This window comes from Ovis aries, chromosome 16 (assembly GCF_016772045.2).
Source record: "Ovis aries strain OAR_USU_Benz2616 breed Rambouillet chromosome 16, ARS-UI_Ramb_v3.0, whole genome shotgun sequence".
NCBI classification, from domain to species: Eukaryota; Metazoa; Chordata; class Mammalia; order Artiodactyla; family Bovidae; genus Ovis; species Ovis aries.
Window position 1 is genome coordinate 56162374 of NC_056069.1, and position 26552 is coordinate 56188925.

General features: G+C 43.4%; 1 long non-coding RNA gene across 1 annotated transcript; it reads right to left on the bottom strand.

Moving 5' to 3' along the window:
- Positions 1 to 274: 274 nt before the first annotated feature.
- Positions 275 to 9239, bottom strand: LOC132657969 (uncharacterized). Its single transcript, XR_009596805.1, has 3 exons — positions 8226 to 9239; positions 7780 to 7862; positions 275 to 6166 (listed from the first exon to the last, which is right to left on the bottom strand). It is a non-coding gene; the product is annotated as an uncharacterized LOC132657969 (long non-coding RNA).
- Positions 9240 to 26552: the final 17313 nt, after the last annotated feature.

A 26552-nucleotide genomic window follows, 5' to 3' on the forward strand; every position in this document is an offset into this window, starting at 1 on the left:
AGCTGTACAAGGTGCATATTAAATCCACGGGGTCAACTAGATAGCCTCTGTGTCTATGTAATATGTGAAAGGACAATGAGTGTTTCCACAAAGGAAAATGTCCTAGCCCCAACAGCTGTGGACATTGGAGGCAAGAACACTCCAAAGTAGGGCCAGATTAGAGTCTGAACTGTCCCCACAGCAGATCAAGAGACCACCCTCAGTACTGGAGGGCCTCCTAGGAAGATGAAGGTGGGCTGTGAATCAAAGCAAGGAAAAGGATGCTGACAGCTGAGACCCAAGAAAAACATTTATTATTGTTCTTATATTTTGACTTATTCTGTAGTTGATTCTGACCTTTTTTTTCTGTGTTTTTTTTTCCTTTTCTCTGTTACTGTGATTGTTGTTATTATCATTATATCCATTTAAGTTTTTGAGGATTTTTGTTCACCTACATTTTTTATTTCCTTTGTATACTTCAACCTCTACATTGACTTTTTGTGGTTCTATGGGATTTGTTGTTGCTGCTGTTGTTGTTTCCTCCTCTCTCTTTTTTTTCATTTGTTTTGTTTCTCTTATTGTTCTTTTCTTGGTGTAGTTTTTCTCATATACATATTTCTCATATATATAAATATTTCTCATATATACATATTTTCATATATATAAAAATTATATATATATAATTTTTATGTACTTCTGTTTTTTTCCTTCTGTTTGTCACCATGTTGGGTAGTCACTTTTGTTCTCTTTGCTTTATTCTTCAGTAGGCTCTAGGCTTTGGTCTTGTTTTCTGTTCTGAGTTTCAGCTATTGTTGTTTTTAATTTGTTGACATCAGTTTTGGTTCTGTCTGGTTCACTAGGTCACTCTCTTGGACTTTGTTTTCTTTGGGCTGTTTTGGTTTTGTTTGTGTGTGTGTGTTCCTCTGCGTTTGTTGCTATTTACCTAATATTGCATTGACCAGTTATCTGGGATTCTTTTTTTTTTTCTCCCCTAGTTCTTTTTGTTGTTGTTCTCACTCCATTCAGACTATTAAGAAAACAAAAATATTGTCCATTAAGATAATTAAGAAAATGCAAATAGGAACATACATATCAATAATTACTTTAAATGTAGTAGGTTAAATGTTCCAACCAAAAGACACAGACTGGATGAATAGATACATAACAAGACCCATATATATATATGCTGTCCATTATAGACCTACTTCAGACCTAGAGACACACACAGATTGAATGTAAAGGATGGAAAAAGATATTCCGTGCAAATGGAGATCAAAAGAAAGCTGGAGTAGCAATTCTTATGTCAGAAAAAATAAGCCTTAAAATTAAGAATATTACAAGAGATAAGGAAGGACACTACATAATGATCAAGGGCTCAATCCAAGAAGACATAATAATTGTAAAGATTTATACATCCAACATTGGAACACCTCAGTAGATAAGGCAAACATTAATAGACATAATGGGAATTCAACAGTAGCACAATAATAGCAGAGGACTTTAACACCCACTTACACCAACGGACCAATCATCAAACCAGAAAGTGAGAAAATACAAACCTTAGATGACACATTTTACCAAACAGACCTAATTGATATCTTCAAGACATTCCATCCAAGTGCAGAAGAATAGACTTTATTCTCAAGTGTACAAAGAACATTTTCCAGGATAGATCACATCTTGGATCACAAATCAAGCCTTGGTGTATTTAAGAAAATTGAGATTCTGTCTATTATCTTTCTGACCACAGTGCTGTGAGACTAGATATCAATTACAGGAATAAAATAAGAAAAACTGTAAAAAACACAAACACATGCAGGCTAACCAACATGCTTCTAAATAACCAATAGGTCACTGAAGACATCAAAAAGGAAATTTTTTAAAAACCTAGAAAACAATGACAGTGAAAACACAATGACCCCAAGCAAAAGCAGTTCTGAGAGGGAAGTTTATAGCAATGCAAGCCTACCTCAAGAAACAAGAAAACCATCAAATAAACAACTTGACTGTACACCAAAAGCAGCTAAAAAAGAAGCACAAAAAACCCCAAAGTTAGCAGAAGGAAAGAAATCATAAAGATCATAGCAGAAGAAAATGAAGAAAATAATGGTAAAGATCAATAAAACTAAAAGTTAGTTCTTTGAGAAGATAAAAGTACCAAATCATCAGCCAGACTCATCAAGAAAAAAAGGGAGAAGACTCAAATCAGCAAAATTAGAAATGAAAAAGGAGAGGTTACGATAGACAATGTGGAAATGCAAAGGATCATAAGAGACTATTAGGAGCAACTATATGCCAATGAAATGGACAACCTGGAAGAAATGGAAAAATTCTTAGAAAAATTTAACTTTCCAAGACTGAACCACGGAAAAAATAGAAATTTTGAGCAAACCAATCACAGGCACTGACATTGAAGCTATGGTCAAAAATTTCCCCAAAAGCAAAAGCCTTGGGTCAGATGGCTTCACAGGTGAATTCTGTCAAATGTTTAGAGAAGAACAAATGCCTATCCTTCTCAAACTCTTTCAAAAAATTGCAGAGGAAGGAACACTCCCAACTCATTCTATGAAGCCAACCTCACCTTGAAAACCAAAGCCAGACATAGGCATCATAAAAAAAGAAAATTATAGACCAATATCACTGATGAACATAGATGCAAAAATTCTCAACCAAATTCTAGCAAACAGGATCCAACAACACATTAAAAGCGTCATACACCATGATCAAGTTGGATTTATCCAAGGGATGCCCAAATTCTTCAGTACATAGCACTGACTCAATTTGACACACCATCTTAATAAACTAAAACATGAAAATCATGGTAATCTCAATAGATGCAGAAAAAGCTTTCTGACAAAGTTCAATACCCATTTATGATAAACTCTCCAGAAAATCAGCTAGAAGGAAGTTACCATTAAGGTAATAAAGGCCATATATGATAAACCCACAGCAAACATTGTTTTCAGTGGTGAAAACCTGAATTTCCTCTAGCATCAGGAATAAGACAAGGGTGCCCACTCTCGCCACTATTATTCAACATAAGTTTGGAAGTCCTAGCCACAGCAATCAGAGAAGAAAAAGAAATAAAAGGAATCCAGATTGGAAAAGAAGTAAAACTCTCACTGTTTGCAGGTGACATGATACCATATATGGAAAACCCTAAAGATACTATCAGAAAATTACTAAGAGCTAAAGCTAATCAGTGAATTTAGCAAAGTTGCAGGAATACAAAATCAATACACAGAAATTACTTGCATTCCTTTACACTAACAATGAAAAATCAGAAAGAGAAATTAAGGAATCAATCCCATTGACCATTGCAACAAAAATAATAAAATACCTAGGAAGATCAAATTGCCAGCATCCGCTGGATCATGGAAAAAGCAAGAGAGTTCCAGAAAAACATCTATTTCTGCTTTATTGACTATGCCAAAGCCTTTGACTGTGTGGATCACAATAAACTGTGGAAAATTCTGAAAGAGATGGGAATACCAGACCACCTGACCTGCCTCTTGAGACATCTGTATGCAGGTCAGGAAGCAACAGTTAGAACTGGACATGGAACAACAGACTGGTTCCAAATAGGAAAAGGAGTACGTCAAGGCTGTATATTGTCACCCTGCTTATTTAACTTCTTGATGTACCCTGCAGAGTACATCATGAGAAACGCTGGGCTGGAAGAAACACAAGCTGGAATCAAGATTGCCAGGAGAAATATCAATAACCTCAGATACGCAGATGACACCACCCTTATAGCAGAAAGTGAAAAGGAGCTTAAAAGCCTCTTGATGAAATTGAAAGAGGAGAGCGAAAAGTTGGCTTAAAGTTCAACATTCAGAAAATGAAGATCATGGCATCCGGTCCCATCACTTCATGGGAAATAGATGGGAAACAGTAGAAACAGTGTCAGACTTTATTTTCTTGGGCTCCAAAATCACTGCAGATGGTGACTGCAGCCATGAAATTAAAAGACGCTTACTCCTTGGAAGAAAAGTTATGACCAACCTAGACAGTATATTCAAAAGCAGAGATATTACTTTGCCGACTAAGGTCCATCTAGTCAAGGCTATGGTTTTTCCTGTGGTCATGTATGGATGTAAGAGTTGGACTGTGAAGAAAGCTGAGCGCCGAAGAATTGATACTTTTGAACTGTGGTGTTGGAGAAGACTCTTGAGAGTCCCTTGGACTGCAAGGAGATCCAACCAGTGCATTCTGAAGGAGATCAGCCCTGGGATTTCTTTGGAAGGAATGATGCTAAAGCTGAAGCTCCAGTACTTTGGCCACCTCATGAGAAGAGTTGACTCATTGGAAAAGACTCTGATGCTGGGAGGGATTGGGGGCAGGAGGAGAAGAGGATGATAGAGGATGAGATGGCTGGATGGCATCACGGACTTGATGGACGTGAGTCTGAGTGAACTCCGGGAGATGGTGATGGACAGGGAGGCCTGACGTGCTTCGATTCATGGGGTCGCAAAGAGTCGGACACGACTGAGCAACTGAACTGAACTGAGGAATAAACCTACACAAGGAGACAAAAGAGCTATATACAGAAAACTGTAAGACACTGATGAAAAAAGTCAAAGATGACATAAACAGACGGAGAGACACACCATGTAGTTGGATTGGAAGGATCAATATTGTGAAAATGACTATACTACCCAAAGCACTCTTAATGCAATCCCTATCAAATTACCAATGACATTTTCACAAAATTAGAACAAAGTTTCATAATTTGTGTGGAAACATAAAAGACCCAAAAGAACCGAAGCAATCTTGAGAAAGAAGGATGGAGATAGGGTAATCAACCTTCCTGATTTCAAACTATACTACAAAGCTATAGTCATCAAGACAGTATGGTACTGGCACAAAAACAGAAATATAGACCAATGGAACAAGATAGAAAGGCCAGAGATAAAACTCACACACTTGTGGGCACCAGGTCTTTGACAAAGGAGGCAAGACTATACAATGGAGAAAAGATAGTCTCTTCAATAAGCGGTGCTTAGAAAGTTGGACAGCTATGTGTAAAAGAATGAAATTAGAACACTTCCTAACACCATAAACAAAGGTAAACTCAAAAAGAATTAAAGACCTAAATGTAAGCTGAGAAATTTTAAATCTCTTTAGAGGGAAACATAGGCAAAACATTTATTGACATAAATCACAGCAAGATCCTCTGTGAAACGCCTACTAGAGTAATGGAAATAAAAACAAAAATGAACAAATGGGACCTAATTAAACTCAAGAAACTTTTGCACAGCAAATGAAATCATAAACAAGATGAAAGGACAGCCCTTAGAATGGGTAAAGCAACTGACAAAGGATTATTCTCCAAAATGTGCAAGCAGCTTATGCATCTCAAGAACAGAAAAACAAACAATCCAATCAAAAAATGGGCAGAAGACCAAAACAGACATTTCTCCAAAGAAGACATCCAGATGGCTAATAAACACAAGAAAAAAATGCTCAGCATCACTTATTATTAGAGAATTCCAAAGCAAAACTATAGTGAAGTATCTCCTCACACTAGTCAGAATGGCCATCATCAAAAAACTTACAAACAATAAATGCTGGAGAGGATGTGGAGAAAGTGGAAGCCTCTTACACTGTTGGTGGGAATGTAAATTGATACAGCCACTATGGAAACAATATGGAGATTCCTTTAAAAACTAGGAATAAAACTACCATATGAATACTCAGCAATCCCACTGTTAGGCAAATACCTTAAGAAAATCATAATTGAAACAGACGCATGTACCTCAGTGTTCGTTGCAGCACTATTTACAGGACATGGAAGCAACCTAGACGTCTGTCAACAGATGAATGGATAAAGAAGTGTGGTACATATATGCAATGGAATGGCACCCCACTCCAGTACTCTTGCCTGGGAAATCCCATGGACGGAAGAGCCTGGTAGTCTGCAGTCCAAGGGGTCGCGAAGAGTCGGACATGACTAGGTGACTTCACTTTCAATTTTCACTTTCCACTCTCATGCTTTGGAGGAGGAAATGGCAACCCATTCCAGTGTTCTTGCCTGGAGAATCCCAGGGACTGGGGAGCCTGGTGGGCTGCCGTCTCCGGGGTTGCACAGAGTCAGACATGACTGAAGCGACTTAGCAGCAGCAGTAGCAGTTACTCAGCCATAAAATGTAATGCATTTGAGTCCGTTCTAGTGAGGTGGATGAACCTAGAGCCAGTAGTACATGAGAAAAAACACATATCATATATTAACACATACACTTGGTATCTAGAAAAATGCCAGGGCAGGAATAGAGACTCAGACATAGAGAACAGACAGACTTGCAGACATGGGGGGGCATGGAGGGGGGTGGCTGGTAGGAAAGATCAGTTCAGTTCAGTTCAGTCACTCAGTTGTGTCCAACTCTTTGCGACCCCATGAACCACAGCACGCCAGGCCTCCCTGTCCATCACCAACTCCCGGAGTTTACTCAAACTCATGTCTATTGAGTCAGTGATGCCATCCAGCCATCGCATCCTCTGTCGTCCCCTTCTCCTCCCGCCTTCAATCTTTCCCAGCATCAGGGTCTTTTCCAATGAGTCAGTTCTTCCCATCAGGTGGCCAAATTATTGGTAGGAAAGATAGAGTGGGACAAATTCAAAGAGTAGCACTGAAACAGAAATATTGGCATGTGTAAAACAGATAGCTAACGGGAAGTTGCCGCGTAGCACAGAGAGCTCAGCCTGGTGCTCTGTGACAACCTAGAGGGATGGGATGGTTGTGGGAGGTGGGAGGAGGTTTCAAGAGAGAAGGGGACATGTGTGTACCTATGGCTGATTCATGTTGATGTATGTTAGAAACCAGCACAACATTGCATAGCAATTATCCTCCAATAAAAAAATTAATTAAAAAAGAAAATTATGAGTAATAGTATACAGTGCATTAACTCCCAAAATGCACAGAATGGGAGAATCCATAAATTATGTAAATATTTGGTGTCAACTGGACATTGGGACACTGTGGCCCATTTGGAAGAGTACATGTGAAAAGGGAACTAAATTTGAAAAGAAAACCTAACAATTAAATATTTGTAAAATAAGGGCTTGGATAAGAGAAAGCTTAAACTCTAAAATAACTGTTCCAAGCCTAGCGGGAGAAGGCTCTCAAGAAAGTTCTCTACTGTTGTGTTTTCCTGGGCTCACAGGGCTCCTAGTAAGTAGAGAGTGTGCCCCAGGGGGTGAGGTTAAGTATAAGGTTAAGTGTCAGGAGAGCCTAGCGCAGCCATCCACCATCCCCAGGACATCTGCGTTCAAGGCTCCATCACTGGGCACTGGTGCCTACAGGCGAATGCCAGCCCCTTCAAAGAGCATCTCACTGAATCTGTGCTTGTCCTTTGCCTCTTCCAGGTGAATTAGTGACCTTGTAATATGGGGAAATTCAACTGCATCATTTTAGTCCCACTCTGGCTATAAATTGCTGATTCTAAGAATCTGAGGATTTCCTTTTTAAGTGTGAGTGCTACGGAGGTTAGCATTGCCATGTACAACAGTGCTTGGGCCCTGAGCGTGAGCACAGCCCATCTGTCCGGGATACTCCACACGCGGTTCTGCACTAACCCGAGAGGATTAACTAGGCGGTATCTTTGGGTCCTGCGGTCCCCAGGGTTCTCAGTGATCTGACTTTCTCATGTACCCTCCACAGCAAGCAGAGCCCAGCAGGGACAAATTCTGTAACCCCGGAGGGTAGATTCTCTTTTTCACGGTTCATCTATCCTTATACAACAGCGGGCCCTGCGTCTCAGTTCCAAAGAAATCACATAGTGGAGATGCATTCCAAATTACCAGGGAGAGTCAAAGTTCAGGATCAGAGCTCCCCAAAGTCAGTCCACAGACAGCTGCCAATTCAGAACAAATTTTTCCTTGTTCTATGGTGAAATGAAAGACAAGGAAAGACAACAACACGTAAGTATTATATATGTATATATAAAACACAACTTCCTCTGGATGAAATGTCCATCTATAATTACATCTCATCTTTTGTATTAAACTGTTCTCTCTTTTATGAACTAATGTGGATAGTAATTATATAATTACTACTTTTAATGCCATTTATTGGAGAAATCATTTTTAAATTAGCAATCATTCTTTAATCCCCCATTTAGAACTTTCTTTCCTTCTTGGCTCGTTTGCAAAATCTCAAGTGTGGGGATCTATGCGATAGCTTCAGAGAGGACTTGAGAACCTCCCACTCACACCCCAATCTGTTTCCTGTACAAGATAATACTTACTTGAATCCCTAGACTTTGCGCCGCACAGTCTTCTAGAAGCTACAGAGCCAGGAAGTGAGGCCTTCACCTCCACCCTAATTGTGGGCCAGAAGGAGCTGGAGTCCACAGAATAGCTGGAGATCCCAGGAGTTGCTGATTAAAATGGGGATAAAGTTCAGTGCAGAACATCTTTATGCGAAGCAGTAAGAAAGTGGCCTTTATCTGGGGACCCGCTGTTTCCTCCCCATGTACTTGTCACAAGCCCTCAGGCAGAAAATAGAGGTCAGACTGTGGCTGCAGAAATTCGTATCCTTATCCTGTTTTAAAAATTGTTTAGTCATGTAAATTTCAGTTTTAAAGCTTCACTATACCGTATTTCCAGAGCTTTTGTTTTTCTAGACACATACATCCGGAGAAGGCAGTGAAACCCCACTTCAGTGCTCTTGCCTGGAAAATCCCATGGACGGAAGAGCCTGGTAGTTTGCAGTCCAGGGGGTCGCGAAGAGTCGGACACGACTGAGCGACTTCACTTCCACTTTTCACCTTCATGCATTGGAGAAGGAAATGGCAACCCACTCCAGTGTTCTTGCCTGGAGAATCCTAGGGACGGGGGAGCCTGGTGGGCTGCCGTCTATGGGGTCGCATAGTGTGGGACACGACTAAAGCGACTTAGCAGCAGCAGCAGCCGCAGACACATACGTCATGTTACCGAGCACAGTTCTGAAGTCCTCATGGTCATTTCCTTCTGTGCCTGTTTCCTTATATCTCCCTTCCTTCTCCCTCCTTTCCTGAAATTAGCAGGGGACGTGCAGAGAATTTCATGTGAATAATCAGAGGATTATACATATACATAATTTGGTCATATATTGAAGTGAACTTTCGTTGGGAAAAAAAAAAGAAAAAAAATACAGACCTACTTTAGAAAATAATGTTTGCTAAAATGCATTCTATTTCTGGCAAGTGATCAACCATGAGAACCTTGTTAGAAAAGTATCCACTAGGGGGCACTGCAGTCAAAGCAGACAGGAGTGAACAGCCAAAGGTTTCATCAACTTGGATAAACTGGAGTCATTTCATTAATACTGTCAAAAGCATATTGTTTTTGCAAAAATGAGAGGCCATCGTGTTCACATTTTGTTGAAGGAAAAATAATCCATTTTCTGGCAGCAGAAGCTAAAAAGTAGCTGACTCCAGTCATCCAGAATTGACCCTGTACTCAGATTAATATACACAAACCTGCACGAGAATGTGAGCCGAGACTGTCAGGCTGGAGGTGACAGCGAGTCTTGGAATTGTTCCTGGTGGCTCAGTGGTAAAGAAGCTGCCTGCAATGCAGGAGATGCGGGTTCAATCCCTGGGTTGAGAAGATTCCCTGGAAATGACAACCTACTCCAGTATTCTTGCCTGGCGAATCCCATGGACAGAGGAGCCTGGCGGACTGCAGTCCATGGGGTTGCAAAGAGCTGGACACGACCGAGCAGCTGAGCACACAGGCACGCATGCACTCTGCTGGGGGTGTCCTCCCCTGTCTTTCCTCCTCTCCTCCCACCCCGTCACCGCTGGTGATAATCATACACAAGAAAATGCAGGAGACTCAGAGAAGCTTTAAAATAAGATTCAGCAGTAGAAGGCATTTAATTTTGTAACGCATCTGACATCACCAGCTGCTTCCAGCTGAGCGAAGGCATCCTCTCTGGGGAGGGGGGCATGGTCTCTTTGCTGCAGAAGGTCAAGAGAACTCCTTTGTGGCTGTGGCAAATAGAGCCGAGGAAAATGAAGCGGAGTGCAAGAGGCCAAGAATGCATGTTCTGACCCTTTTTAAAAAAATTACATTTGACCTTTTTATTTAACTAAGTCCATTTTTTTAAATGGGAGTATAATTGCTCTACAATGTTGTGTTAGTTTCTGCTGAACAACAAAGTGAATCGGCTGTCTGTATACATAGGTCCCCCCTTCCAACTGACTCTCATTTTAAGTATTTGATTTATCTGTCAAACTAAAAATAAATGTCTTGGACAGAGAGCTGAAGGACAACTGAGGCAGGGTTGGGAGTGGCTAGTTGAGGGCACTATGGTACCCAGGGAAAAGTTGCATAAAGGCACGCACAGCACAATTCACTTCCCTGCAGCTCAGTCCCTGGGCTTCCTGCCTGCCCTAGAAGGTGCCCCCAAGATGCCTCACCCACACAGAGAGTTGCCTTCATCACCCAGGCAAAGTGACGGCTTAGTTTTAAGTTGGTCAGTGTCCTCTCCTCAAAATACGTTGAAGTCTTAGCCGTCCCCAACACATGTGAATGTGACTTTATTTGGAAATTAGCTCTTTGCAAACTAGGATGAGGTTGTTAGGGTGGACTGTAATCCAGTATGACTGTTGTCCTGATAAGAGAAGGGGGGTTTTGATGCTGAGAGTCACAGAGAGAAGGCCTTGTGAAGAAAGAGGCAGAACTGGTCATCTAACACTCACAGACTTAGAGAATAAACTTAAGGTTGCTGGTGAGGGAAGGTTGGGGGAAACAGATAGATTGGCAATTTGGGATGGACATGTGCACATCACTGTGTCTGAAATGGATAGCCAACAAGGACGTACTGTGGAGCACAGGGAACTCTGCCCAGTGTTATATGGCAGCCTGGATGGGAGGGGAGTTTGGGGGAGAATGGATACATGTATACATATGGATGAGTCCCTTTGCTATTCACCTGAAACTCTCATAACATTGTTAGTTGGAAGGCAATGGCAGCCCACTCCAGTACTCTTGCCTGGAAAATCCCATAGACAGAGGAGCCTGGTAGGCTGCAGTCCAGGGGGTTGCTAAGAGTCAGACACGACTAAGCGACTTCACTTTCACTTTTCACTTTCAAGCATTGGAGAAGGAAATGGCAACCCACTCCAGTGTTCTTGCCTGGAGAATCCCAGGGACGGGGGAGCCTGGTGGGCTGCTGTCTATGGAGTCGCACAGAGTTGGACACGACTGAAGCGACTTAGCAGCAGCAGCAGCAGCATACTCCAATTGTTCAGTCACTCAGTCATGTCCAACTCTTTTCGACACCGTAGACTGCAGCACGCCAGGCTTCCCTGTCCTTCACCATCTTCCAGAGCTTGCTCAAACTCATATCCATTGAGTCAATGATGCCATCCAACCATCTCATCCTCTGTCATCCCCTTCTCCTCCTGCTTCCAATACTCCAATATAAAATAAAAATTTTTTGAAAAGTTAAGGTCATCCATCTGCAAGCGAGGAACACTAAGTATCGCAGACAATGGCTAGGAGACAAGAAGGACCAGATTCTCCATCAGAGCCCATAGAAGAAACCATCCCCACCTAGACGTCCAGCATCCACCACTGTGAGAAAGTTAATTTTTCTTGTTTTAAGCCACCTACTTTGCTACTGCGTCCCTAGGAAGCTAATTATTTCTGTGAACTCAAAAACAGTAGGATGGAATTCTGGGAATGGCAATGAAAAGAGACTTAACTGAGCATAAGGTTTTAAAGAATTTTTTCCTATCACTTCCTTTTTTCCTTTCTACCCAATGCCAATACTCCACTTTCTTATTAAACATAAGATATTGTTTTTAGTTTTCTTTAAATGCACAGCTCAATGCTTTCTAGAGATGTCTGCGCTTTTTTCCTGCTGCATTTTATAGTTCTCCTCAAATACCTAAAAACCTCACAGACCAGATGGCATTTTTAAAGCACTTTGCTCCCTGGAGTTCCTCAAAGTATGACATGAGTATTCCCTTATTCTTCATGACATCTTAAAGGAGATTTTTTCTTTTTTTTAATCAACAGTTATTTTAAACCTCAGGAAATGTAGAGGCAAGTTAAGCATCTTGTCCTAAATCACATGGCCTTTCATTGGACGAACAGTTTGAGAGGCAGACCTCCCAGCTCTTTGTATACAGTAGTTCCCACTTATCCAAGGTTTCACTTTGCATGGTTTCAGTTAACCAAGGTCAACCACAGTCCAAAAATGTTATAAGGAAAATTCCAGAAATGAACAATTCATAAATTTTAAATTGCACACTACTCTAGGTTGCATTATGAAATCTCATGCTGTCCCTGGGTCTCACCAGGGATGTGATTCATCCTTTTGTCCAGAATACCTGCCCACTAGTATAGGGGAAAACATAATATACAGGATTTGTCATTATCTGTGGTCTCAAGCATCCACTGGGAGTCTTGGAATGATCCCTGTGGATAAGGTGGTGGGGTGGGGAGCTTCTCTGGTCTCTTTTAAATATTGTATATTTCTATTTTATACTTAATTATCTACCTATAAGAGGATAGTGAAGATATCCTTCAGAATCACGGTCAATCAGGAGTTACCTTTTGGGTATCTTTTCTGTGTTTTGGATAGAAATGTGTCTGTTGCTCTGGGAATTCATAAAACCTCAAGCCGCATGGACTAAAGTACGTGGTCATGTTCTTATCTCCCAGTATCTGCCAGACTTTCTTCTCCCTTCCTCCCCATTCCATCCTGAGAAACGGCCATGCCACCTCTCAGAATACGGGAAAGATCAAGCACAAGCCAGGTTAAGCCTCCTCCCCATCTTTCCTGCCTCCCCACATCCCTGGCACAGGAAGGTCATTAGCTTGCTGGCTCTGTGTGCCAAGATCATTCCAAATGCCTTAGGAAGCCCTCCACTCAATTCCCTCTGCTGTCCCCATTCCTCCTCCCAAAGAGCCATCTTCCAAGTCTGCCTCATGCTCGGACAGAATTCCTTATCCTGTTGTGACTCAGCAGGGTTGAGACAGACTGGAATTTCCAAAAGTCCCAGTTTAAGAGAAATCGAAGAAAGTCAAGGAAGCACAGAAGCACAGCTGGGTTTGTCCCGGGACTCCAGGGTCTTTGTCTGAGCTCAGGCACTGAACTCAGGTGTTGAAGGTCACCTCCTGGTGTCCTCCCTGCTGGACCATTCTCATGTGAGAGTGCCGCCCTGCTTCTCTGCCAAGAGTGTCCTAGCTGATCACCCCCCGGGATCAGAGCCACTCCTGACCCAGGGCCCAATCTCCAGATGAGAGGCAGACGGTAAGATCCTTCCCACAGGGAGTGGTTTAGTCCCATGTCCATCCTTCCAGTGGAAGAATTGTGAAAATATAACCTTAGAACAGGCCTGCCATTTATATGAGATAATTATCTATACAGCACAGCCTGTGTAGGTTTAAGGAAAATAAGTCATCTGACCAAGGCTGAAGGGTTCCACCTGGTGATACAGAAAGACAAGGACAGGACTTCCCCTGCAGTCCAGTGGTTAAGACTCTGGGCTCCCAATGCTTGAGGGCATAGGTTCAATTCCTGGCCAGGGAGCTGGGATCCCGCAGGCCACACGGGGAAATAAAAATTTTTAAATAGACAAAAGAAAGAGGCAAGGATATGATGGATAAGAAGCCAGTGACCCTGCCAGTGAAGTGTAGACCAGGACATTGTCATAAAGAAGTGGGATGGGGCGCGGCAGAGATGCCCCGATTCAAAGAAGGCAGGGATCGCTGGTGGGGAACAGCTTGGGTCATTCCAAAGAACACTGAAGTTTCCCCAGCTGGTGGGATTTGGGAAGGAAAACAAGCAGCCCAGTGTGATCATAGTTAACAGTTCTCAAGTTATGCCGGCACCATGCCAGTCGCCTCATATGGATCTTCTCACTGCATCCTTGCAACTACTACATGCTATATCAACCACCGTTATCTATCTGCGTTTTCCAGAAGAGTCAGCAACCTTAGAAACATTCAGGTACTTGGCCAAAGTCACGCGAACAAGTGCATACAAAGCAGAAATTAGAATCCAGGTCATCAGATGTTGCAGCCAGGGTCTTGACAGTATATAGGTATACACACACATACGAACAGAGTCGCATCTTAATTGAATTGGGGAAGTGGGAGGGAGCAATCACCAGGACATCCCAGAAGGAGACAAAAAGGAGGAAAGAGAGGAATTACACAATGTCAAGGAGTCAACAGATGGGGGATTATTTTCCAAAAGGAAGAAGAGTGATGGATTGCAAATGATTCGGGTGGGGGGATGGGTTGGGGAGAAGAGGGCTGACATAACCGTAAATCCCCAACCCAGGTGATGGAAAATAGAAAAGTAGAAAGCAAGCCAGATTTCAGTTAAGGTTTGCATCCTTGGAAAACTCTGAGGATGCAAAAGGGATTATCCACCTCATAGCCAGGACCCAGACAGCCCAATGGGACCAGCTGGCATGGAAGCAGAAGAGGAGTCAGAAGCCCATGGATGGGAAAGCCACAGAGCAGCAGGAGGCCAAGGAGACATGTTACCGGGGGCCGGCACTTGGATGATCCCTGGAGATGGCAGAGTGGCAGGCAGGATGGGACGTGCCAGCCTCCAGAAGCCCCGCAAGCATCCAGTCCCGTTGTTTCCAGTCCTCTGAGCCTCCAGGGCACTGGAGTGCTCGATCAGCTGGGCGCCGCCCCAGGTGGAAGGGGCGTCTTTGGGGCCACAGGTGCCTCGGAGAAGGAAGGAATTCTGCCCCACCAGCTGATGGCTGGGAGCTGCCAGTCCTGCAGGAGGAGAATTAGCTGCTCTAGGAAGCTTACCCTGGCGTGACAGAGGGAAGGTACAGTAATCTGCCTAATGTACATTCCTTTTTCCACTGGAAAAATCTGAAACAGAGAATAATTTGCCTTAAAGCATGACTGTTCCTTCTGCTTGTCTGGAAGGGGTGGGACACACAGTGACGCCAAAGAGCCAGACCTGTAGTATTTATGATAATTAAGACCCTAGAACCGAAGCTCTCTCTTTTGGCTCCCAGGTAAATTCCAGTATGTAGCAGCCACATAACTAATCTCAGGATCACTGGTGTTGGTCTATTTTTCTAACCTTCAGGTCTTGTTGCTATTTGGAAACCATCTCAATCAGCTGCTAACGATATGTCATAGACTTTCTCAACCGTCTTGTACTCTTGCCCTCTCTGACTCCTCCCAGGCTGAGCTGTGTTGAAATAGTTTTTGAGTGTGTTTAAAGTTCCAGGAAATATTTTTAAGATTTCCTTAAAAGATGAGTTGGAACTAAATGGAAGTCGTGCTTCTGTTTAGCTCTTCTCGAAGGTTCTGAGAACAGCCCCAAACGAGGGCCATGATCATTTTTTTTTTCTTGGCACTGTTTTCTCTCTCCTTTTCCTTGTTTTAGTACGGAAAGTTCCAAACTGGCACAACAGCCTGGAGGGAAGAATGATGACGCCCTAAGTATTCATCACTCAGCCCCAACAATTCTCAGTTCATTTTGGCCACTAGATTCAATAGACAGTATTCCTTTGCAAATGCACTGAAATATTGCGCCCAGTTTGGAGTACTATCCCCATTCCCTCCATATTTCCAAGGGGGCACTGAAATAGTGCTTAGCACAAATGGCAAACAACATGTTTTTGCAAACTTCTTAGATTCTGAATTTCAAATAGATTTCAAGGAAATCATTAGGGGATGGGAACTAGGGGCCTCCTTACAAGGGCACGGATCTCATTGTCATTTGCTATTTTGAATGTGACTCTAAAACAAAAATGATCCTTTATGCCAGGCTCACATTTTACTTGTTGGGGATTTTAACCACATGAAACAAATTCCAGTAAGAAGCTTTAAAAATTTCCCAGCTAAAGAAATGCTGATGGTGGCAGGATAGGGGCGGGTACAAGTAACTGAATTTCTGTAAACTTCAGCCAAGTCATGCAAGTTTACATTGCAAACTGTTGAAAAAGGGTCCATGGGAGATCCCTTGGAGGTGAGTCAATGGAAGCTACTCTAGAGGGAGTCAGACTTCTTGAATAAGGAGGAGAGATTGATCTGTTTGCTGAGTTTCTCAAAAGCAGAAACTTCCCTCCTTCTTTCTCTCTTTCTTCGTCTCTGTTTAAAGAGCCGGGTCTTGTTAAGAAAATGAGAATTTACCTCATCAGTATTAGCAGTCACACACTCTCTGTCTTCTGTTAGCAAGTGAAAGTGAAAAGAAAAATTATGAGCAGGAGCTTCCAATTCTTGCTCAAGATCTAGCTATATTATATATTTCCAGAGTCACTGGAAACTTTCCGTTGTGGGATATGGTGAACTCAAATGATAGCCTCCAAATCCTGACCATGTCTGTGTAACAGTAAACAATAGGTTTGGCATGAAATAGATCAGGGCTGAAATCTTGGCATCTGCACTTCCACGTGTATTCTTCCTTGGAACAAAATGTTTAAGACTTATCTCTAAAATAAATGCTGTCCCATGGAGGAGGCTAGATAGCTTACACACACACATACACACACACACTCCATATACAAATAGAAAGAAGGAGACCCATTATCTTGGGCCAAGACTGCCCTAGAAGGCTCCTTGCTAGGACCCTGAAATGGAAGAGTTTCTTCAAGGACCCCAAAGGTGGCTGCATTCACTTGGGACAACTTGTCACATTCGTGACCATCTGAAGAGATGCAAAAGAAAAGACCACCCTCTCGAGAGTTAGTGGCCTGGGTTTTATCTGTGCTCCTTCAGGGATTTAAACTGCAGGATTTAACGTTCAGCTAATTTCTTTAGCTCTGATGATCTAAAGGTTTAAACGCAGATCTAAATTCACGGTGGGCTATGAACACAGACCAGGGCTTAGCATCTGCTGGCGACAAGTCTTAGCTCCATGCATACAAGCTGTGTGTCCACGGGAATGTCACTTCACTTCTTCCACAAACTAGAGAGGAATGCCTGGGTCACAGGTTCTTGTTAAGGACTGCATCCTTTAAACATATAGAAAGTGCCTGACCTATGGCATATGCCATAATACTGATATTCTCCTTCCTAAACTGCTGTTATTTCAAACATCACAGGGTCTGAGAAGGTTGCCTCTCTGGAACACAAGAAGAAAATTTAGTCTAAAATATTTCCCACACTAACTTCTTACTCAGAGTAGAATGAAAATCATGGGCTTCCCAGGTGGTACTAGTGGTAAAGAACCCACCTGCTAATGCAGGAGACACAAGGGATGTGGGTTCAATCCCTGGGTCGTGGAAGATCCTCTGGAGTAGGAAGTGGCAACCCAATCCAGTAGTCTTGCCCAGAGAATCCCATGGGCAGAGAAGCCTGGGGATGTTCATGGGGTCACAAATAGTCGGACATGACTGAAGTAACTTGGCACACACACATGCCCAGAAAGAAAATTATGCAAATTTGGGTCAGTACCGCTGAAAAATGCACACGAGATCAAAGTATCGCATAGTTCGTGTCTTATGGGAGATATTTTTACATTTTTTTCCCCTTTGTTTGTTTCAGTTCACTCAGAAATTTTTTAAAAAAAATGATATATGCTAAACCAAGCTGGAAAAGTGAAGTCTTTACAAAGTTTATATTCCTAATTAAATTAAGATTTCTAGCAGATCAAGGCCAAATAACTGGGTTCAGCCAAATATTTCCTTTGATCTTGAGATTTTTTTTTTTTTACTTCAAAGAGTAACCAGTGGGATCGCACAGGCTGCCAGGGGCTCCTCCAATCTCTACAACGAGGGGCTCATGGTGAAAGAAGAACTTGTGAGGATCCGGGGCTTGTGTTTGTCACTTACCCACATCCCATGAGAAAGCCACTTATTTATCTTGTAGATTCGAAATAATGTTGGGTCTTTGGATACACCAAATACTGAAATCAGATTAAAAACTAAAACCCCAGCAGGGGAACTTCCCCGGTGGTCCAGTGATAAAGAGTTCATCTTGCAGTGCTGAGGCTGGGTTCCATCCCTGGCCAGGGAACTAAGAGCTCACATGCCCACAGAGTAAATGAGCCCGCGTGCTCCAGTGCCCGGGCGCCTCATTGACACAACGTAGATCCTACCACAGCCCAGACCTGATGCAGCCAAATAATAATAAAGCCCAGCAGGGTCCTACAGTGGTTGGACCACAGTTTGTTTTTTTTTCCTCCCAGAGTTTGTTCACCATCGTGTCTCTGGTGCTTTGACAGCACGTGCTCATGATTCTTTGCTGACTGAGCAAGGGACACAGAGAGTGGTGAAGGATGGACCCAGGACGGTCTGGCCCTCAGGCTTGCTCTTCCCTCCCCTGGGACCATCGCGGGTATCCTGCCCTTGCAGCCCTGATTCTGCTTAGTCCTGTCCTGTGCTATGTGCTTAGTCGCTCTGTCGTGTCTGACTCTTTGTGACCCCATGGACTGTAGCCCACCAGGCTCCTCTGTCCATGGGATTCTCCAGGCAGGAATTCTAGAGTGGGTTGCCATGCCCTCCTCCAGGGGATCTTGGGTTCAAACCAGCATCTCGTATGTCTCCTGCATTGGCAGGCACATTCTTTACCACTAGCACCACCTGGGAAACCCACTTAATCCTGGAATATAGTTTTGTTTTGTTTTTTTTTTTTAAAGAAATACCAGAAATACTAGGCTGGGGAGGCAGGGATAAGGGCAGTGGAGAGGAAGATAGGGGCCCCAGCCACAGGCAAAGGAAGGGCGGGTCTGGGGGCAGAAGGGGACTTCCTGTGACACCCGCCTTGACCCAGCTCAATGTGTCCCACACTGTCGTGGTCAAGAGTGTCTCAGCATTATCCCCCTAAGCCCATGTTTATTTCTGACTGAATGGATCGAACATTCATAGGTTTCCAAATTTTCATCAACCCCAGGAGACAATCACCCTCCTTTCCAGTAAAACACAACTTCAAGTCAGCCTGAATTCTTAGTCACAGAGGAAGGCTTGGGAGACGGGGGAACCCAGACATCGACTCCATGATGAGACATAATGAATAGACTTGAAGAATCTACACTGCAGCCATTATAGATGTTTTTCAAGTCTCCCTGTCTCTCTGAGTTTCTCTCTTCCACATTACCTCTGGACAAGCTTCATTTATCAGAATCAGAGATAAGGGCAGGAGCAGAAAGGCCAAACTTTGTGGTAATTTGAGCTCCTAGGTAAGCATGGGTAGAATCCCCCTGTGAGCGTCTCCATCTAGATATTTCAACACCGGGGCTCCCAGGCCTCAGATGGATGGTGCTTCCCTGACGTTGGGGTGGTTTCCTAATCTGTGTCAGCAGTGAATCAGCCCCTGGCGGGGGCATGATTCCATGGACCAGCATGGTCGGGAATTCCAAAAGACAGAGACTCACTCAAAGATACGATATCAGTCAGGATGTTTGAGGCTGCAAGTCACAGGAAGTGACTTAAACACAAGGACGTGTATTCTTCTCACATACCAAGAAGTCTAGTGACTGGTTCCAGGGTTATGCCGTTCTCTCGGTTCTAGACAGGCAGGATGATGTCACAGTGAGAGGCATAGCCTCTGCTCTTGGTGTCCCTGGGTTCAAATCCCAGCTGTGGCGCTTCTTGGTTGTGGGACTTCTGTCCAGTTAACTACTCGAGCCTCAGTTCTGTCCTCTGTGAAACTGGAGGTAACTCAGCACCTCCCTTCCAGGGGTCTTGCCAGCATTAAATTAGTTAGTATTAAATTATTAAATTAGTATGTGCAAACTGCTTGGCCAGGGCTTGATGTATGGTAAACACTACATGAAGTTAGGGGTTTTGTTTTTGTCTACAAAGCACGTGGGGTCTTAGTTCCCTGATCAGGGATTGAATCCGGACCCTCCGCAGTGAGAGTGCAGAGTCCTAACCAATGGACCACCAGGGAATTCCCCATAAATGTTTGTTTTTATCATCTTCATTTATTAATATCACCCTCTCATCAACACAAGAGGGTGGCCAAGTCAGCAAGCTTCACACTACACCTGACAACGTGTAGGGCAGGGAGGGAAGTGTGGGCAGGGGACAAGGCAGGAGGTGAAAAGGACAGGTGCTTCCTGATGCATCCCTCTCCATCATCAAGGAGAAAAGTCCTTCCCAGATGCTCGCATCCCTTTGTACCAGAGCCTGGAGGTCAGGATTGGGCCAGGGGGCCGTGTCTGACAATACCTGGCAAAGAGGGCCGGAGCCATCACGGTTTGGTGTCTTTGTGCCATCCTACATGGTAGCCATTATCCACCATGAAGTGATTTAGAGTTACATGACAATTAGTCACAGTTAGAAATTCAGGGACTTCCCTGGCAGTCCAGAGGCTAAGACACTGGGCTTCCACTGCAGGGGACACAGTTTTGATGCCTGGTCGGGGAACTAAGATCCCATATGTTGCTTAGTACAGAAAAAAAAAAAAAAAAGAAAGAAAGAAAGAAAGAAAGACATTCAGTTGCTTGGTTTCACAAGCCACATTTCAAAGACTCGATAGCCACGTGCAACCAGAGGTCTCTAGAAGGGACAGTTCGGATAGAGACCACTGCCCCCTTCCAGAAAGTTCTATTGGATGGCACTGGAATCCAAGTTCATAACTGAGGGACGCACTTTCCCTAAGCACATTTTCTCCTGTGTGTGAACAAATTCAGGGCTCTGTTCACAAGGAGGATGTGGAGGTAGATACTGGGCTGGTCATCCACCACAAAGGAAGACCAGGAGGAGGACCAGTGTAGACGCTGCTGTGAAGGTGGAGGTGGGGGCCGGGGTAGGCTCAGCACAGTTAAGGACGTTCGGTTATAGTTCAAGTTTACTACCCTGGCCTCTATGCTCGCTAGGCTCCCTTACACACAGGAGCCCAGCTATTTGACGGGGATGGAAATTGGGATTATCAAGAAGAATGTGCCAGACCCCCATCTGAGTTGTTTCAGATACTAAAGGACAAAGATGAGACTCCAGTCCGCCTCCAGCCTGGCCTCCCAGCTGGTGTTACAACAATACTTTGCAAATCACCACACTTATGTTGACTGTTTGCGTGATGGTGAAACGTGGGGGTGATAGCCATTTTCCGCTTTGCCTAATCACCCTGACGCGCAACAGACAACCTGACAAAGCCCTCGGGAAAGTTCTTCCAGCCTGACTGCAGAATGCAGCAGTGGGATCATGCTTGTTTACCCAGGGGATCCTGGGCAGCAATAAAATCCTCAGCACTCCCGCTAAGTGTTTGAGAAGGTGTTGGTTGACTGTGGCAGGAATTAAGACAGAAAAATAATAATGACAACTGAGGTGCGCTTATTCTTAAGTATATGCCAGGCATTTGCCTGGGTCAAGAAATGGCCAAAAGGGACATGCACCTAGAAGTTTTGCTGCCCAAACCCTCTGACACACTTCCTTCCCGGGTCTCCTGATGACTAAGTTTTTTAGGTCAATGGCATGCAAGTTTCAGCATGCAGCACAGTCATCCAGAAAGCTTATTGAAACACAGCCCTGTGGTCTGCTAGCATGATGGAGCTGGTCCCTCTATCAGCTTAGGAGGGCAGACGGTGTGTATCTTTCCAACTCAGCAACAGCACATTCGATATTTTGCTTTGGTAGTTTGAATGCAGGCATAATGGGAGAATCTAAACCATAGGAACCAGCAAATTCTAAAGCATATTTTCTGCTGGTGAGCCAGTTGTTAAACCTTTATCAATACATCACCCAGAGTCTCTGATTCTGTAAATCTTGGATGGGGGGCCTGAAAATTTACATTTCAAGTAAGTTCTTAGGTGATGCTGATTCTGCCGGTCCAGGGACCACGCTTTGAGAACCTCTTCAGAGAGGCCTGAAAAGGATGGCAGGCTCTTGTCCTGACGTAAGTCATCACTGGTGTGAGAATCCTGAAAGTCTCAGCAAGGAGTGTTGGCCGTAGATGATCCCATGTCAAACCAATACTAGTTAAGAGATAATGTTTACAGAGTATTGATGGTAGGCAGCTACTGTCCTAGTCATGCCTTGCAGTAACTCAATTGTCCCAACAACCCTGAACAGTGGGTTCTATTATTGTGAAAGTGAAAGTGAAGTCGCTCAGTCGTGTCTGACTCTTTGCAACCCCGTGGACTGTAGCCCACCAGGCTCCTCCGTCCATGGGATTCTCCAGGCAAGAATACTGGAGTGGGTTGCCATTTCCTTCTCCAGGGGATCTTCCCAACCCAGGGATCGAACCTGGGTCTCCCACATTGCAGGCAGACGCTTTAACCTCTGAACTACGTAGGTGAGACCAAAACCCAGCACAGTCAAGGTTGTACAAGGAGTCAGCGGACCCGCTGGGATGTGAACATGGGCAGTCTGGTTCCAGAGCCCACAGGTTTCAGGGGTACCACAAATCACGGATGAGACCACAAATGCTAGAAGCAGAAGGAAGAGGGGAGGCGGAGAGGGGAGAAGAGAGGAGAGGAAGAGCTAGGGAGGAGAAGAAGGGGGACTTCAAAGAACGCTCACATAAAAGCAGACTCAAATTTGTTTCTTCCAAGTAGACTTTCCTGACTTTACAGGAAAAAATGGATAAAGATGTTTTCATTGTCCTTCCTTCAATATCCTGAATGTACAGAGCCACATGACAGGCTGATGAGAAAGTCATTCCCCTGGACTGAAGTTGCTCTTATGTCCGACTCTTTGCGACCCCATGAACTGTAGCCTGCCAGGATTCTTCTTCCATGGAATTTTCCAGGCAAGAGTACCAGAGTGGGTTTCCATTTCCTTCTCCAGGGGATCTTCCCGACCCAGAGATTGAACCTGGGTCTCCTGCAGGGGTTGGTAAAGTTTTTCTATGAAGGAAAAGGTAGTAAATACCTGAGGCTCTGTTGCAGCTACTTGACTCTGCTATTGTGGCTGGAAGCAGCCGCAGAGGACACATTAGAATGAGAGGGGCTGTACCCCAGTAAAACTTTGTTTACAAAGACAAGCATAGACCCTACTGACCTCTGGCCTGAAATCTGATGACCTGTCCTACATTTATCTATAAGTTACTCCTTGTGTGTGGTGTGCTTAGTTGCTCAGTCATGTCCGACTCTTTGCGACCCCATGGACTGTAGCCCACCAGGCCCCTCTATCCATGGGGATTCTCCAGTCAAGCATATTGAGGTGGATTGCCATTTCCTCCTCCAGGGGATCTTCCTGACCCAGGTGTTGAACTTTCATCTCCTGCATTGGCAGGTGGATTCTTTACCGCTGAGCCACCAGGGAAGCTCCTAGCAAGAGCTATACCTTCATTAAATTTACACAAAGTTTTAGACAAGAAGCAAAACCAAAGAAAGCATGCCAGCTTATCTGAGTAATCATATAACAGATTCCACTGGGAGCTTCCTAAGAAGACAGTCCATTTCGCTGGTTCTAATGTGGTTAGAGACGTTCTTCCTCAGTGTTAGGTCATGATGGTTGGTTTCGTTGACTGGAAAATTATGCTACTGAGATAGACTTCCACAGATCCAAGGTTTGGTTTGGTTTCAGTTCTCTGGGTCAAGAGGGGAACCAGAGTCATGACCTCATTTGATCACCTCAAATACATCATGACTAGTCCAGAACCAATTCAGAGTCAGTCACGTCATCTTTCTTCTTAAAAGATGAAATGTTCATTTGATTTTATAAACCAACAGTGATACCAAAGAATATGAAGGTGGTCTGTAAGGAATTTGAAAATGATGGATCCCAGATTATCTTCTCATTAATATTGAGATTTCTGCCTTCTTGGTAAACACCCCCATAACCTTTCTCCAAGTCTCTAAGCTGTTCTCCTTACCTCCAGGTCTTCCCTACCCTCATTCACTTTCTTAACATTCATTCCTGTTCCTTTACTCTCCTAATCAAGAAACTCTCTCTGAATTACCATTTCGTATTGACTTAAAGCCAAAACCATCAGAGCAGCATTCAAGAGCTGGTAAGATCTGGCCTCACTTCTGTCTCTCTCTCAGTTTATCTCAAATGCACCCAATTTCTATTCACCCACATAATCGCGGAGTAAGAAGTTCCAAAGGCTGAGTCAAATGAGACAAGTGTACCTGCAAGAACCATGATCACAGCCAATAGAAAGACAGAGTTGAAAGCAACAAGGTAATATAGAAATCAAAGGAAGAATGTGGGATAAAGTTTCAGAAATCAGACAATAGAACATGATATTACCCTTTTTCTGTGGTGTCTGGAGAGATCTGGGACCTTAAGAGATAAATACGGCTAATGCTGTAGGCCAGTGCTTTCCAAACTCACCTCTCTGTTAGAACCACTTGGGTGGTTTTTAACCATTAATATTAAAGTGCTGCACTCAATATGTCAGCAAATTTGGAAAACTCAGCAGTGGCCACAAGACTGGAAAAGGTTAGTTTTCATTCCAATCCCAAAGAAGGACCATGCCAGAGAATTTTCAGATTACCATACAATTGTGCTCATTGCACATGCTAGCAAGTTAATGCTCAAAATCCTTTAAGTTAGACTCCAATAATACATGAACCGAGAACTCCCAGATGTAAAAGCTAGGCTTTGAAGAGGGAGAGGAACCAGAGATCAAATTGCCAACATTCACCGGATCATGGAGAAAGCAAGGAAGTTCAGGAGAAACATCTGCTTCACTGAGTACACTAAAGCCTTTGACTGTGTGGATCACAACAAACTGGAAAATTCCTAAGAGACAGGACTAGCAGGCCACCTTACCTGTCACCTGAGCAACCTGTATGCAGGTCAAGAGGCAATAGTTAGAGCCAAACATGGAAAAATGGACTGGTTCAAAATTGGGAAAGGAGTATGGCAAGGAGTATTGCCATTCTGCTTATGTGCAGTATACATCATACGAAATGTCTGGCTGAATGAGTCACAAGCTAGAATCACGGTTTCTCGAAGAAACACCAACAACCTCAGATATGCAGATGATGCCACTCTAATGGCAGAAAGTGGAGAGGAACTAAAATGCCTCTTGATGAAGGTGAATAAGGAAAGTGAAAAAAAAAAAACTGGCTTAAAATGCAGCGTTCAAAATACCAAGATCATGGCATCTGGTACCATCATTTCATGACAAATGGAAGGGGGAAAAGTGGAAGCAGTGACAGATTTTATTTCCTTGGACTCCAAAATCACTGTGGACGATGGTAGTGCAGCCATGAAATTAAAAGACACTTGCTCCTTGGAAGGACAGCTAAGATGAACCTAAAAAATATATTAAAATGCAGAGATCTCACTTTGCTGACAAAGGTCAATATAGTCAAAGTTATGATTTTTCCAGTAGTCAAGTATGGATGAGAGAGATGGACCATAAAGAATGCTGAGCACCAAAGAATTGACACTTTTGAATTATGGTGCTAGAGAAGACTCTTGAGAGTCCCTTGAACTGCATGGAGATTAAACCAGTTATTTCTAAAGGAAATCATTCCTGAATATTCATGGGAAGGACTGATGCTGGAGCTGAAGCTCTAACACTTTGGCCACCTGATGCAAAGAGCTGACTCATTGGAAAAGACTCTGATCCTGGGAAAGATTCAAAGCAAGAGAAGAGGGCGGGAGAGGATACAATGGCTAGATAGCACCACTGACTCAATGGACATGAATTTGAGCAAACTCCAGGAGATGGTAAAGGACAGAGGAGCCTGGCGTGCTGCAGTCCATGGGGTCGCTAAGAGTTAGACATGGCTTAGTGACTGAACAACAACAACTCTAATAGTCCCCATTCCATTCCCAGGAAAAGGGCCAGAGAATCTGCATTTTATTATGGTAAATGCTTAAGATCATTTTTATGATTGTTCATGTTTGGGAAAATGCTGGCTTCAAATTAAAATCACCTGGAGGCCATACAGAGCTATCACATGGAGAGGCCACATGAAGGTGTGCTGGCTGACAGCCCAACCAAAGCTAGGCTGGGCCAACAGCTAGTCTCAACTGCCAGCCATGTGTGAAGATGCATCCAGACCATCCCAGATTCCAGGTACCAGCATATCCCAGCCGAGTTTCCAGACATCACGGAGCAGAGACAAGTTACCCCCTCTTTGTCCTGTCTAAATTCCTGACCAACAGAATCCAGGAGCCTAATAAAATGATTTTTTTATTTTATTTATTTTTTTTTTTTGGAAAAAATCATCTAGGGAGCTTCTAAAAAAATTCTGTAGCTTAAGTCTTGTCCCTAAGACATCCTGATTTATTTTGTCTAGAGTAGAATCTGGTATTAATTTTTCCCCTGCTTTTTGTTATAAAAAATTTAACATTCAATTAAATTTAATGTTTAACATTAAGAAGAGTAGAGAAAAATACATGGAAATCTGTGAACCCATCACGCTCATGAATATTTCACAATAAGATAGATTCATAGAGGATAAATAGCTGATAGAGACATAGATGATAGACATATAGAAGCTCAGGTAGATACATAGATACAAGTAGATACATGTAGCTGAACTATTTGAATATACTTTACAGGCATAACATTTTACCTGTGAGTACTTTAAACATGACACTATCCAAAGCCAAAGGCATTATCCTACATAAACACAGTACCGTTATCATGTCTAAGAAAATAATAGCAACTCGCCAATACACCGTCCATATTCAGATCTCCCCAGTTGTCTCATGCAACGTAGGCAGATTCTTTGCTGCTGAGCAGTCTGGGAAGCCCTACCCCAATTGTCTCCAAAAAAAAATCTCATTTTTTTG